Source organism: Podarcis erhardii, assembly GCF_964252035.2.
Source record: "Podarcis erhardii genome assembly, chromosome: 1".
In the NCBI taxonomy this organism is placed as follows: domain Eukaryota; kingdom Metazoa; phylum Chordata; class Lepidosauria; order Squamata; family Lacertidae; genus Podarcis; species Podarcis erhardii.
Genome location: NC_138497.1, coordinates 92,135,773 through 92,150,788, shown reverse-complemented (window position 1 = coordinate 92,150,788; position 15,016 = coordinate 92,135,773). Strand labels below are relative to the sequence as shown.

Below are 15,016 nucleotides of genomic sequence, written 5' to 3'. Positions count from 1 at the left end.
CACTACATCTACTCTAGGGTAGTCACCTCGGAGGTGAAGGGCAAAACAAGTTGCAGTAGAAATCCCCAATGTCCTTGGGGTGTGTGAGGGAGAGGGAGAGAGCGGGGAGAACATGAAGTTTGTCTGCTACAACGGGATGTCCAAAAGAGGGTTCATAAAGCAGGACAGTTTGTAGTGAAGTGTGTCTATAAAGAACAAGGAAGTGTTTGGATTAGACGGCACCGGATAAGCAATATTTTGCTGTATTTAAGAACTGCCAATTTTCCTATAATTTTCCCTTTCACACACAAATAGCCAGTTTCCAATGGTGCAACTCCCTCCCCATCACAAGTTTTGCATGTTCTTTTGCTTATTGTTTCATTAAATCTATTGTATAACTTTTAAGGCTATTTAGTGATCACCCACCCTGCCTTACTACAGTATCCTGCTCTACAAGTATCCCCCCAGCATCCAATTTGCATTTGCCTGTTCCAGGTCCAGACAAGCCTCCGGCATCTGGGTGATAGGTATGATTCATAATCACATGAACCCAATGTTGATGTGTTAACAGCAGACAAAATGCACGGGGATCCATTTCTGTTCAAATCCCCTGGAACAAATGCTGCATTCAAAAGCAGAACACATGGTAAGATGTGTTGTTAGACAACCCTCAGTCATTTTCCTTGGGCTTCTGTTGGTCAAGTTGCTGACTGATTTGGACCCTTGTCCTGAATTTTATAAACTGTTCACTTTATTTGTATTCTTAACTTTATTGCAAGTTTTAGAAACTGTCACAGACTTAATACTAGATGGACAGGGAAAACCAGACTTAAAACCTTGAGTCTGAGGCCACTGAAATATCAAGACCAGAATATATTGTCACAAGCCCAAACACGACCAATGTATCAAGCCAAGGTGCCTTGTGTCTGTATATCTGGAGAAGGAAAATGACAGACTGAAAGACTGTCAATCATTGGATTTGCAAGACCTCAATTTTTTGAAAGCAAAGCTAAAAATTTATTTTCATCTTCAGCAATCTGAGGTGTATTTATGTGTCAGATGTCACTCTCCATTGTCCTTAACCTTGAGTAAGAACAGGTGGGGGTATGATCAGTTCGAAAATCTGCAATAATATAGACACCCACCCTTGGACTGAGATTCTTAGAGCTCTTGCGGATTTTTCAAAGCATTCTGAATAAATGGCACTTCCATAGATTGTCTTAGGCTAGCCTTCATGGTGTGTACAGGAAGAATAAAAAACTGCTGTTTACCTAAGTGACCTACAAGAAAAGCTTCAAATGATATAGAAGAGATGCCTCTTCATAATGTTACCTAAAATAATCACGGGTGCCATTTTTCTCTCTCTCAAACCCACACACAGTATTTGAATATTCTCTTTGAAATGCCTTGGTAGGCAAAGCATGTTACAACCATGATTCACAACCATCAATATGTGCTTACACAGCAAATACACACAAATCTCACATTTGAAAAAGTTATTATGTACCTGTGTGCAAACACACACACACACACAGGCACACACGCATACAACCTATAAACCTTCAAAATAAAATGAATGAGCCTAAATATTGGAACTTGTTATTAAGTAAATCATGGTACCTGTAAAGCTTCCATTTGCATAACATTAATTCACGATGGCATGTAAAACAAATTCATCACACCCAGCTATATAATGGCTTGATTTATGCTGGAAAGCGGGTGAAATATCAAGAGGACAAAATTAAATTGACAAGATGTACATGCTCCTTGAAGCCAATGTTGTTGTTGTTTTTTACATAAAAAAAAACAACAAACCCCAACAAACCATCAAAACAACTAAATTATGAAAAAGGAGGGTGGGCGAAAGCATCTCTATAAGTAAATCATGCAGTTGGTTCATGCACATATACAAGTCCATCAGTTATTAATGTCAAGCGCACTGAAGACACTCAAGAAAATAATTACCATTCATAGCCACTAACGGCCATTAAATCTCAATCAATTCAACTTAACACAAGTGTACTTCAGGGGCCCTTACAGTTCCTTACAGATGCAGCTCAAAAAGTCCCGTCTGACTTATTGCATTGTCCTCTGCACACAAAAAGGGCTCGCTAAGGGTCCCTCTGAAAAGGAACCGCAGTCTTTTAAAACTGATGTTCTTTTAACAGATATGTCCTTAATCAACAGGGTTTTCTTTTTTCTCAGCTACCAAGAAAAAGAAGAGGGCTATAATAAAGCCCCACAGATTACTGTGTGTGTGTGTGTGTGTGTGTGTGTGTGAGAATTAATGTGGTTTCTTTTCATGTAGAATGGGGGTAAGTGGAATGGCTATTTGAATGTTTTTTTTTTCATTTGTGACATCAAACTACTTTTCAGCATAAAAGCCTAATAAAATTAGTAGGGGTTTTTTTGTTTTGTTTTTTAGTGTTATGCAATATTTGCAATCAATCTAAAGAGAATATGGTCTGTGAGCATATGAGACCAATCATTAGGGCTGTCTACATGAATGCTTCCCATGCACTCAGTGAATCCAGCAGAATCGTGCCCACTTGCCATTGTGTGAATGCACCACAGCCTAGCAGCTGTACACTCATCACTGAGAAAATTAATGCCAAGACTACAGGGAGGAATGACTAGTGAATCTAATCCTGCTCCCCTTTATACTTTAACATGGGGAGACTAACTTGCTACATCAGGGGCCCTCTGTGGCCTTTGTGTGTGCTTGCATGCAAGAGTATGCATAGGAAAGTGCCTTGTGGCCTTACCCTCTTTTGGTTGCGCCCATGCACCTTGCCAAAGGTGAATGATGCCCAAGAAACATGGTCATCTACCGGCAGTGTTATTTTTCTAGAAAAAGAGGTGCCAGAACTCACCATGAACGCCTCCCTTGCTCTTATAATGGCAATGGCACCCACCTGAAAGGTTCCAGAACTGAGTTCTGACTGAAAAAAAGCCCTGCCTACTGATGCTTTAGCAGAACACATGGCTGTCTCTGAACACTCCTATTGTTTCAGCATCAAAAGTCTCTGGATGGGACTGGGAGATGGCCTCTCCACATAAACTGCCCTGAGCTTCAGAAATAAACATCAGTCAATCAAATCACTCATTACCGGTTCTGATGACTTTCATGTACAGCATTACAAAAGCACAACAAAGGTCACACTTAAGTAAGTTTTAGTCAGAGTACAGTGGTACCTCGGCTTACATACACTTCAGGTTACAGACTCCGCTAACCCAGAAATAGTACCTCGGGTTAAGAACTCTGCTTCAGGATGAGAACAGAAATCACCCTGCAGCGGCAGCAGGAGGCCCCATTAGCTAAAGTGGTGCTTCAGGTTAAGAACAGTTTCAGGTTAAGAACGGACCTCTGGAACGAATTAAGTTCTTAACTCGAGGTACCACTGTATATCCATTCAAAGTAATAAGTGCAACTAGGTTATGTCTATTAATTTCAGTGCATCTACTCTGAGTAAAACTTACTTGACTACCCCCACATTTTTTGTCATCAGTCTATGTGGTGAAAAAATAATCCAAATAGGTCATTAGTGAAGACTGACCACATCTCTGAATGCCTCGAACTGCCATGCAGGAGGTACAAAGAACCATTTGCTACAAGGCCATATCTTCATTCATGCAGAAGATGAATACTGAGAGCGCAAGATCATGCCGGCTGGCACCACTTGAGTGTTCACCTAAACCTCTAAGGAGAGCCTACACTCACGTAGCTTGCCCTTAGGCTCTGCTTGCGTTTGGGTAAAAGTTTGGCAAATGAGGGGTGAGGCCTGTGGGCTTGATCCCACCCCTCCTTTCACAGATGAATGCAGAAAAATAAATATTAAGGGCAGATGCAGGATGATGAAAGAGGCATTTACATTCATCTATAGAATCCAATGCCCCCATCTCCACTTTACATTTAAAGCAGTATCATACCACTTTAAAAAATTTGCTCAGGATGCTGAGTGTTGTTAAGGACCCCAGCCCCTAGTGACAAAAAGCAGCAATTCCCAGAGTTCTCTGGGAAGGAGGACTGACTAATTAAACCACTCTGAGAATTGTAGCTCTATGAGAGGGAGAGGCATCTCCTAAAAAGCCATCATTAATAGCCTAATTAATCTAGGTAAATAATGCCTTCTAGCATCTGATATGGTGATCAGTGGTCTACTCTATCTAGCCATGGCGTTGCAGGGACTGCTCATTCTCTTTTTACCTGGATTTTCCTCAGAACCTTCTGCATACAAAGTGTCTGCTCTACTCCTTGAGCTGTAGCCTCTTTTCCTTTCCACACATGCAGGCAAAAGAGTATTTTCTTTTCATTTTCAACTTCAGCACTTGTCTAGCCCTGTAGAACATTCAGTCTCTTTTGACAGCCACCTTTTGAGGCCTCGGGGGAAGGAGGGAAATACTGAAATGCTGAACAAAGTGATTATGAAATTAACATCTTTGTTCTTTCCCCAGCATCATTTATATAGTGGTTAGGGAGTGAGCTAACTGTGAATTGATCAGGAAATTTGAGCTTCTGGTACAGTAAATTGGGCCAGCTTCCTAGCTTCTCTTTCCCACCACAGTCCATGTTTAAAAGTTTACTAGATGTTTGAACTTCAGGCTTGGTTCAGGTGCTCAATTAAATAAATTCCCAGCAGACAACATGGCCAATGGCCAGGGAAGATGGGAATTGTCCATCCACATCTGGATACTGCCATGTCGGCTATCCTGGTCTTGACATATCCTGGACCATTCACAAGACAGGTTAGTTAACCAATGTTCCCTGGGGGAGGGTGTTCAATTTGCCATACAATATCAATGCAAATAACACACAAACACTCATAAAATGGTGGTGTGATTCCACCATCCTTAGTCTGATCTGTGGTGAAAGCTTTGTTTGCTAGTTCTCTTGCTATGCATTTGTTCCAGGGAAGAATCCTAGCCCCACTCATGAATAAATTGAAAGTAACTGTTACCAGTGATGTAGGTTTTAAAGTTGAACCTCTGAAGCCTCTGGCTTCAAACCCTTATCTTAAGAAGTCATGATCCATAGTAATTATTCTCTTTTTAGACCAGACCAAAGGGTAACCTATTGGCCCATCACAGTAATTCCAACCATAGCCAACCAGATGCTCCTGGGAAGCTAAGAAGTGGGGCCATTGTAAAGAGAGTTATATCCTTTGTCCGTCCCCAACATATGCTCATCAATGAATACAGTGCTACCTCGGGTTAAGAACTTAATTCGTTCTGGAGGTCCGTTCTTAACCTGAAACTGTTCTTAACCTGAGGTACCACTTTAGCTAATGGGGCCTCCCACTGCCGCCACCACATGATTTCTGTTCTCATCCTGAAGCAAAGTTCTTAACCTGAGGTACTATTTCTGGGTTAGCAGAGTCTGTAACCTGAAGCATCTGTAACCCGAGGTACCACTGTAATATATTCCTCCATTCCATTCTTAGCTACCTGTTTCACAGTCAGTCAGTCTCTAGTTTAATCCCCAGCCTCTCCAGGCAGAGCTCGAAATGTCTCCTGCCTGAAAGCTTGGAAAACTGCTGGACTAATTGTTCTGACTCTGTATAAGTCAGCTTCCTGTGCTCCTGTGTTCTCCCTTTGTTTCATTTTTTAAAAAAATCCAGCTGGAAAACTGGATGTAAAACTGGATGTAAAACTGGATATGAGAGCGGATGTAAAAAAACTGGTAACATGTGAATGTGGACCAAGGATGAAGAAATCTGTGGCCCTTCAAATCTCGCTCCAATCATCCGAACAGGGACCATGTTAGCTGAAGTTGTTGAGAGTTGGGGTCCAATAACATCTGGAGGGCCACAGGTTACCTGTCCCTTATGTAGGCAACCCCATGTGCATTTTGTGAATGCTTTAAGAGACTTCTCAGAGAGGCAGAAGCAAATGTTGACAGATAGCTGCACTCACTGGCTTAGATCTATAACAGTAGGAGTATGTGTGCTTGTATGCAAGTGGAATATATACATTCACATTTGGGGAGTCAGCGTTTAAGTCCAAGCACAGTAAGAAGTTAAACAAGAATTCAGAAGTTATTGTGAAACAAGCAAGATAACAGCTCCAAGAGAACTACTCTACAGTATATCCAGGTGAATGCATCTTAATGTGGTTTGTCACAAATATGCTCAGTTCCATTTCCCCGCTATTCTGGTACTCATGCAATCAAGAGAAAAGGCAGTAGGGTGGAGAAGGAAGGCTAAGAATTGCTATTGTCCAAAGCCTTTCAGATTAACCACAAGCGCATCCTAATGAGCCGAAAGTTCAACTGGTTTCCTAAAGGGAAATTGCTCCGAAAGGGTACTGGAACCAAATATATAATCGCCCTGGAAGCCCCGCTTAATTACAGGGTTTGAGTCCAACTGGGAGAAAAGAAGCTGCTTTTCAGCTACGCCACCTGAGATCATCCAGATACTGAAACTATTTGTAAAGCAACAAAAAAACATTTGCATCATAAAACACGCCAAGACAGCACAGAGGCAGGGCAGATGTGGGCCGAGCAAAGAGCAGGCCACTAAAACAATTGAGGGAGCTGTAAATAAGGACTGGTAATCCGCAATCATTGCGACTTGGGTTGAAATGCCAGGCAACTAATGGGCTTCATTCTCCCCTCAAAGGAAATACTTTATCAGATGCAGTCCTGTGAGCAGGAGCAGGAGCAGTGTCTAGCATCTGACCCTCACAAAGGTATCAAAGGAGAGAGAAAGGCATTTATAATTGGGCTTTCTGTCAGGTCACACGCATTATACAAACTCTCCCCCCCCCCCCAATGAACAGTTACCAGTGCAGCTGTTTTCCCCCAGTTTCTACTGTATGTTCCTACAGTAACTACACAATGAGGAGGAGAGGCAGAATTCTAGCTGAAATGTGGAGAGAGAGAGAGAGAGAGAGAGAGAGAGAGAGAGAGAGAGAGAAAGAGAATATGAGAATTCAGCCCTGGTGCTAAAAGTTCCTTTTATGTCACTGTTGTTTTTGGTTCATTAAATTTTCCACAGATTTGCGGAGAAGAAAAAAACGTGATCAATAAACCTTGACAAAAGTGAACGTGTGAAAAAGGCAAAAGAAAAGGGAAAGTGGAGGGGGGGAGATAAAAGTGAGATCCCCATACCCCGATCTCGAAGGCAGATGACCGGAGCTGGGGAGGAGGGGGGCTTGCTGAATAATCTGAATAGCCCATCATTTCTTTGCAGCTTTTCACTTTCTTTCTCCTCCTGACTGTTGGAACTCTTCACTCAATACAATAGTAAATGCACTAAAACTGGTTTTCTTATGCTAATGAATGAATGGGATTGGGTACTCAGTTAAAACCCACTCCCCACCAATGTGTCCACCCCCCTCTTTTTTTAAACATTAACCTATTCAAGTTAACCCAAAAACGCCAGAGCCTGCTTTAAAAGCTTATCCTCCCAGATGCACAAAATTAATGTGGGTTCTCTATTTCTCCCCCTTTCTAGCAGGGAACAGGGAGAAAAGTCTCGAGCTGGGCTAAGGCTTCTTTTAAATGCCCTTTCAGACCTTGAAAGTGGGAAGGGAACAGAAATGATACATAGCAGCAAGTGTCTAGTACTCTGGCCTGTATTATTTTGCTTCACCTAGTCTTAAGAACTTAAATAGTAATGGCCAGTTTTTTTAAAAAAAATGTAATAAATCGAGAAGGGAAGGAGTGGGGTGCGGTGTGTGGAAACAAAGCTTCTAACCATCATTAGTAGACTCTGGATTGAGGTCCAGATGCCTAGTACTGTATGTACAGATCCTGGTGACCAACTAAGGTTGAAGAAAAGTCCTATCAAATTCAATGGGACCTTTTCTGAGTAGACATGCATAGGATTGTATTATCAGGCACCTCTTTTTCAGCTGCAATTTGGGCTTATTGTTTTTCAGTTCCTAGCACTTTTTCATTTATTTAAGGAAAGCCCTAACAACTGCACCAGGATTAACAGATTCAGGGACATTTTTCTGCCATTCCTTCAGGTTCCAATAAAGCTTTTAACTCTGGTATACTTCAAGTGGATTTCTGGACAAAACACAGAGTTTTTGTTAATTATCCAAACTGTTATTATTGTTGGCTCCCCATTCATTGGGTATTCCAAATAAAGTGAAGAGATCATCTCCAGCAATTTACCCTTGAGTTCTACATATGCAGCCATATGTTCCGAGTTTTCATGATTGCCCTATATAAGATCTGTAAGTGTCCAATGGGAATTCACAAAGTGTGCAGGTATCTAACCAAAGACCATTAAATACGATGTTTTTGCACTGTGGCAGTGTTTGTAAAGGAAGTAATTAACTCTCAAGATTCAATTTTGGGTTGCTGCTTTTCCTTCGAAATGCTAACAAAATAAACCCCAGTTCTTTTCTATATTTACCCTGCTTTCAAGTGTATGTCAAACACTGCTCAAGTAAATTAACACACTGCAGTGCAGTCAACTTCATTCATAGAAATTCAGATAACAGAACAAGTAGCTCAAGTGCAAACAGTCCAAAGAAGTGTTAGAGAAGCTGTATTTAGGGAATAAGAGTATTTAAAAAAAACACAAAAAAATCCAAACCATTCAAAAACACCTCTTTCTCCTTTTAACCCTCTACTTCAACTTGAGTAAGACTGTTAAGTGTACTCATTCTAAGGACAGCAATGGATGGGTGTTTGCTACACAAATAAATATAGAGTTTTGTGTGATTGCTGGCTGAATTTGCTTTCTTCGCTAATCCGTACTGGAAACTCCACTGTGAACAAGGCACTTCTGAGAGCACAAAAAGCTTGAAGGATTTGTGTATCTTTCAGGATGCAGTGCAAACAACTGGCTTACAGTAGGCCACCAGGAGTTGAGGGAGCAAGGGGTAGCAATGTCTATTCACTTTTCTACAAAACTCTTATGTGCTTGGGAAAAAGACTGTCCGTGTAAAAGATGCACCTTGGAATGCGTGAAGGGTGACTCTATGATACTAACAAACCCCAAATTAATCTAAAATTAGAATGCATTGGAACAGCCTTTTTCCTAACATCCTGATCCTAAATAGCAATGGTAACAATGTGGCAATGCAGTATGCCGGGCCAGAAATTGAGTATTTGAAAATAAAGTACTGTAAAAGCACAACATTATTTTATTTATGAGTGATTTCCTTTGATTGCAGCTGTATACACACTCTATTGGGAACAATACCCCTCACAGTAGGATGTCTGAGTAAAGGAGTATAGGATTGGGCTGTAAGGCTGCAGTCCTATCTATGACTTCTTGGGACTAAGACACATTGAATTCAGATTACTTACTTTCAAACAGACGTGCATAGATTGGGCTGCACATCTCAGGTTTTAAGAGATGCAGCTCCATCTCTGCTGCCGTCACCTTACCTTTCCTTCCAGTGGCTTAAAACCTACTTCTTTATTTTGGCTCTACTTTTCAGGATAAATGTCTTCTTCCCTTTACCTGTGCCATGTTTGATTATAAGTCAGCGGACAGATCTCTCCTTTGAGTTCACCCACATACGGCACCCAACCCATCGTCAGGTGCTTTTTAAACAAGTAACTAAATAATTTTAAGAAATCTGAATTAAGGGGGGGGGAATACTGTCAAGTATCTCAAATATTTCATTCTAATTTATATTGACAAAAAGTATCTTCTATACCGTTTGTTGCTATTCAAATTTTGCTTAGCATAAACAAAAGGCAATTGATTTCTGCAATCATTTAGGATAGCATTTCAAACTTTGTCACATTAAAGGCAGATATAAATTCTAGAATGGTTTATTTTAAATATTTACACCCCACCCTTTCTAAAATGGTTCCAGTTGGCTCAAATAAGGATGCTTCTCAAGATTCTTCCCACATAAAACAAGCTAAGAATTTGACACCAGTTGCTTAGCATATGCCCGCACAGCTTTTCATAATAAGATGGGAAATATCCTCCAAGTTGCCTCTAGATTTAAATCAGAATGATGACTTTTAAATCAGCATCATCGGATTTAAATAAGTGTTATGTCTCAGCCTTCAGTGCACATACCATATACACAAATGTCCAGCTGCAACCATTTTTTTATCCATATGAATCCACCCAAACCTACAACCCTTTTGACGCATGAAGAAATAAAGACATTAAAAGGAAGTTGGAAAGAGTCCCCAGGATATGTTTTCCTATGCAGTACAGTGGTTACATTTCTGGGCACTTCAAAGTTATGTGCTTAAGGCAACAACAGGATTCAGCATCAAGTGAATCTTCCCCCACACCTTGCTTTAAAGATTATCTCTTTTACAAACACACCCCAGAGGATTGAAAAGTTCACCAAAGAGAAACAGTTCAGTATAAGTTGATTTTCTGTCTTTTCAAAATTGTGGGTGGGTTGTCAAATTGGAAACTTGCCTTATTTTTTAATTGCCCCACAAAAAGTTCCACTGTGGGTAATTTGTTAGATTATATATAGCCAGATGTGAAGTTATACTCAATATGCCATTTATGTTGAGGGCAAGTCAAAGTTTGACAGGTGTCAAAGTTTCCTGGCACTCTGAACAAAATATAAATAACTCCAGGCAAATATCAAGATATATATAGATATATTAATACAAAACCCCAACGACTACTGCTTGAGCAATATGCAACAATCAACATGAATTTTATAAAGCTGTAAATGATGTACTATATATCTAAAAGATTTCCTTTTCCAGGTGAAAGTAGGCAGCACAATTTGTTTTCCTTGCAGCAAAATGTACGTAAATTTGTTTTTAAGCCCCCCCCCCCATAAGGTTCTCTCTTAAATCTAAGGTAGCTAGAACAAACAGATCAAATCAGTAAGTCTTTGCAAGAAATCAGTCTTTTCCACGTCTGTATATTTTGGATTTCACCGTTTATTTACTCTACTCTTTTGGCACTGGGTTCGTGGGACATGCCAATACAATATTTGTTTAAATGCTATTTTATGCAGCATGCGAGTGCAACGTTTACTTTCAAATTCTTGGACATCCCCAGAGACCTCTATTGCATAAAAAGGAGAGAAAGTTTTACAACTGCTCTTTTTATCTGTAACAGTCAATAATACATAAACTTCAAAACGCTTCAGCTGTGGAAAGGGTACCCCAATATGTGCAGGTTTTGAAAAACTACATAAAATAAGAGAGATCATAACAGACTATGTGCATTGTCGTTTTTTTTTTAAAGAGTAAGGAACCAATGTATTACTTTATGCATTTGCATTTTACTTTTATTTAATGGGCACAAACCAGCCAAAGCTCTCATCGGATACAACTTCATTTACTTCCGAGTAAAAATGCATAGGATTGTGCTGCTAAGCTGCTGTTCTACACATACATTTCTCTGGAAGTAAAACTAACTGAACACAGTGGGACTTAACTTTCAAGTAAACATGCATTGGGGTTGCACCACACCTCTCATTACAAGGCAAATGCCCTACGCATTTAGAGTGCTTCTCTTTGTGAGGATCTTGGCCACAGGGATCTCCCTCTCATACATCCACACACAAAGCTAAAATCCCCCTACAACTGAAGACTTATCTTGCCAGTCTCTACACCCCTTTAAGAGTGGTGTTTTGATGGGCCAGTGCAATGTTATTTTTGTGGCACTTGCAATGAAAGGTGACCAACAGTCTTTTAAAAGTCGTCTTGTGCTCTCAGTGAGTTACATTGAGGAATATCCTAACAACTTTACACTCTCATGGACCATAAGCAGCAAGAACATTGCAGATCCTCAGCACCTATCTGGTTGAGTGCTACAGCTCCAAAGGGTCCCTGTAATCCCCCCCACTCCAGGGATAGCCTATGTGAATCTTCTGCATTTTTTCCACCCTTTCCAAAGTTGTTATTGGCTATATTCTTTATCATGCTGCCTGAAAACCTCTACATTGACTCCCCGTGCAACTTGGATGGAAAGTGTTCAACAGGCCAAACAACACATCTTTAATGCCAGAATCTGAACACACACAAGCATAATAGTTTGAAACTCAGGTAACTATTTTAGGCAAAGGTGCACCTGGAAAATCTCAACAAATGACAGCAATTTAGTATGTGTGGAGGGTTTCTTGGGGGGGGGGTTAACAAGAAAAACAAGAAGAAACGATTCCCTCCCTCCTTCTACAATTGTCTTCAAGCCTTTGAGTTCTTGGAGGGGGGGGGGTAAGCACCCCTTCAGCTCTCCAAATCCTTAATAGGATTGGCGCCCAGCTCACTCCATGCCGCTCCCCATCACACAGGGATCAAGTTGCAGGGTGGATTTTTGAAATTCCTTCGCAAATATACTTGCCGAAAGATTGCTTTGGGAAAAAAAGGGGGGGGTGGATAAGTGGCCAGAGGGAGACAATTGCGAGGAGTTAAGTTAAACCCAAGAGCCTCTCCATCTCTCCCTGTAAAAGATTTTAGGGAATGGCGCGCACACCAAAATTTAAGTTGCAAATAAGTGATCACTCACTCCCCGTTATAATCGCAGGCTCACAGCCCCCGCCAGGTTACCGTCTTGTTTCTGGAAAATGCCTATACACGCATCCCTGCGGGATTGGTATACACACACACACACACACACACACACACAGAGAGAGAGAGAGAGAGAGAGGGGGGGGGAGGGAGGCAGGGAGGGAGGGAGGGAGATGCACGTAGGATATCTGGCTTATGCGTAAGATACCGCTATGAAATATCCGCGCCACGCTTTGCAGTTCAAAAGGTGTGCAGCGGAGAAAAGCAACCAACACCGCCCGTCACATGTTCGCAAAACTCATGGAAAGTTGGGGCGCGTGGGTGGGAGCTGCAGGGAGTGGAGCAGGGCAAGGAAAGCCGCTTCTTGTGGAAGGAACTGACTCCCACCCAGGCACCCCCGCGCCCGTCTTCCGCGGAGATGGGAGATTTCAAATCAACAGATACACACAGGTTGGGGGGGGGGAGGCGGAGAGAAAGCAGGACGGATCTCCCCAGAAGGAGCGGCAGCCTCACTAGTATTGGGGCAGCCCCCACCTTTCCCACCACCCACGCACCCCCGTGGGGGAGGAATTCTCCCAACATTCCAAGCCGAACGTTGGTCAATCTCTCATCTGCTGCTGCTCCTCCCCTCCTGCCTAGTTGTAGCAGGAAAGTCAAGGCACCGCCACAGTTCCTGAAAATGCATCTCTCTCTCTCTCTCTCTCTCTCTCTCTCTCTCTCTCTCTCTCTGTGTGTGTGTGTGTGTGTGAGAGAGAGAGAGAGAGGGGGGGGGGGACACACGTGCGCAGGTTCCCTGCTTCAGATCAATCAATCCACAGCAGCACCGACCCGCCTGTTACCAACTTTTGCCGTCACACCCACCAAGGGTGGGGGAGCGCGGCGGCGGGAAAGAGTGCGCGGACCCCCCTCGTCTGCTCCAACACGCAAACAAACACACTTTAACGGCTGTGGGGGGAGGCAATCGACACTTGAAGGACTCGCTTTAGAATCCCAAAGCATTCCAAAATGTGGGGGTGGGGAGGGGGAGGGAAACGGAGGGAAGCAACTTTACCCAAAGAGAAGTTTGTTTGCTTTTTCACAGGGCCAGCGGCTGCTCCGGCTCCAGGAGAGGGCTGCGAATCCAGCGCCCCATCGTCCACTTCAGGGCTTGGGGGGAGGGAGGGAGGGAGGGAGGGTTGTTGCCGCTTGCAGTCCTTTTGTGCGTCGTTTTTCTACCCCTTCTTGAAAAGCGGGAGTTGCTGCTGTTGATGGTGCTGCTGCTGCCGCTACCAAAAATCCCGGCTGGAGCGCAAGCTTCCCCTTTCTCCTCCTCCTTCTCGAAGGCTCATTGAGGAGGATCGTCCGGGAAAGGGAGAGAGGGAGAGTTCAAAAAAGTGCTGGGCGCTTCTTCGGCTGCCGCCGCGTTTCTGCCCTCCTGCCATCCATCATCCCAACGTAGGACATCCCCGGACGCGCACGCTCGGGGAGAAATTAAGGAACGCAGCAGGGGGAGGAGAGCGCGCGAGAGGGAGGGTTCTGCTTTTCCCCACCACCACCGCTGCCGCCGCCGCCAGTGGAGGAAAGTTAAAAAAGAAAGAGGAGGTGGAGGGGGAAAAGAAACTTTTCCCCTCTCTCTCCCACACTTCGAAATCCAGTTGGGGTTTGTTAACTCAAGTCAGATGATCTCCGGAGTCCAAATCCATTGACTGATCTGTTTTCATTCTAATCCACGCCTGCGCCTCCTGTTTCTCCCCGCCCTTCGTCAATTGCACCATGAGCTATTCCAGATAGGCTGGGATCTCTCTCTCTCTCTCTCTCCTTCCGCTTTTCCTTTTTCCTTTTCCACATAACCGAAGTTGGAAGCGGGACGCAGCTAGTGGGGTTGGATTGGAAGGAGCAGAGAGGTGATCACAGCTGGGCAGGTTGATCTCTCCTAAGGGATGCAGGTGATGAGTGTTAAGCACACACAGCTGGAGACGTCGTGTGCGCACAACCCATAAACAGGCACACCTTTTAGCTCCTGTGTCAGGAAGGGTCCTACCCAAGTAGGTATTAGCTCTGGCTACTTGGGAGCCCACCATGGAGTAACATGTGAAAGGCAACACACTGACCAAGTGGTGCATGCCTGTAGTGGCACAGTGGCTGCTGAAATGAATTTTGTTCAGGGCAGGCCCTCCCCTTAGGCAGAGTGGGGCAGCTGGCTCAGTCAGAGAATGCTGGTGTGGGACAGGGGAGTCTGTTTGCCACTGTTTCTTAACACTACCATCACCTGCCCAGCCATTCCTTCTGACTCCCATGTATTCCCTTCTGTTGGATGGCAATTCCATGTGTGCCACATTGCTTGCCCTGCACCTGCAGTTATGGTGGAGGATGCTGCCCCACCTCCATTTCTGAAGTGAGAGGAGAACATCAGATGAAAGTAAGCCCTGCTGGATCAGGCCAATGACCCATCTACTTCAGCATCCTGACCTTACAGATGGCCTATGGGGAGCCCGAAAGGAGATCCCACTTATGATACCCAGCAATTGGCATTCAGAATGATACTGCCTCTGGCACCTGAAGGAGGACATAGCTATCGTGGCTAGTAGCCATTTATAGGCTTATCCTCTATGCTTTTGTCTAAAACACTTTTAAGTCATCCAATGT

The 15,016-nt window shown here is 43.3% G+C and overlaps 1 protein-coding gene across 1 annotated transcript in view; it reads right to left on the bottom strand.

Moving 5' to 3' along the window:
• Positions 1-14,076, bottom strand: part of GLI2 (GLI family zinc finger 2) — a 199,071-nt gene extending 184,995 nt beyond the window's left edge. The window contains exon 1 of the mRNA XM_081852582.1: positions 13,443-14,076. The gene's annotated coding sequence lies outside the window, so the exon portion shown is untranslated. The remainder of the gene's footprint in view (positions 1-13,442) is intronic.
• Between the last annotated feature and the right edge of the window lie 940 nt (positions 14,077-15,016).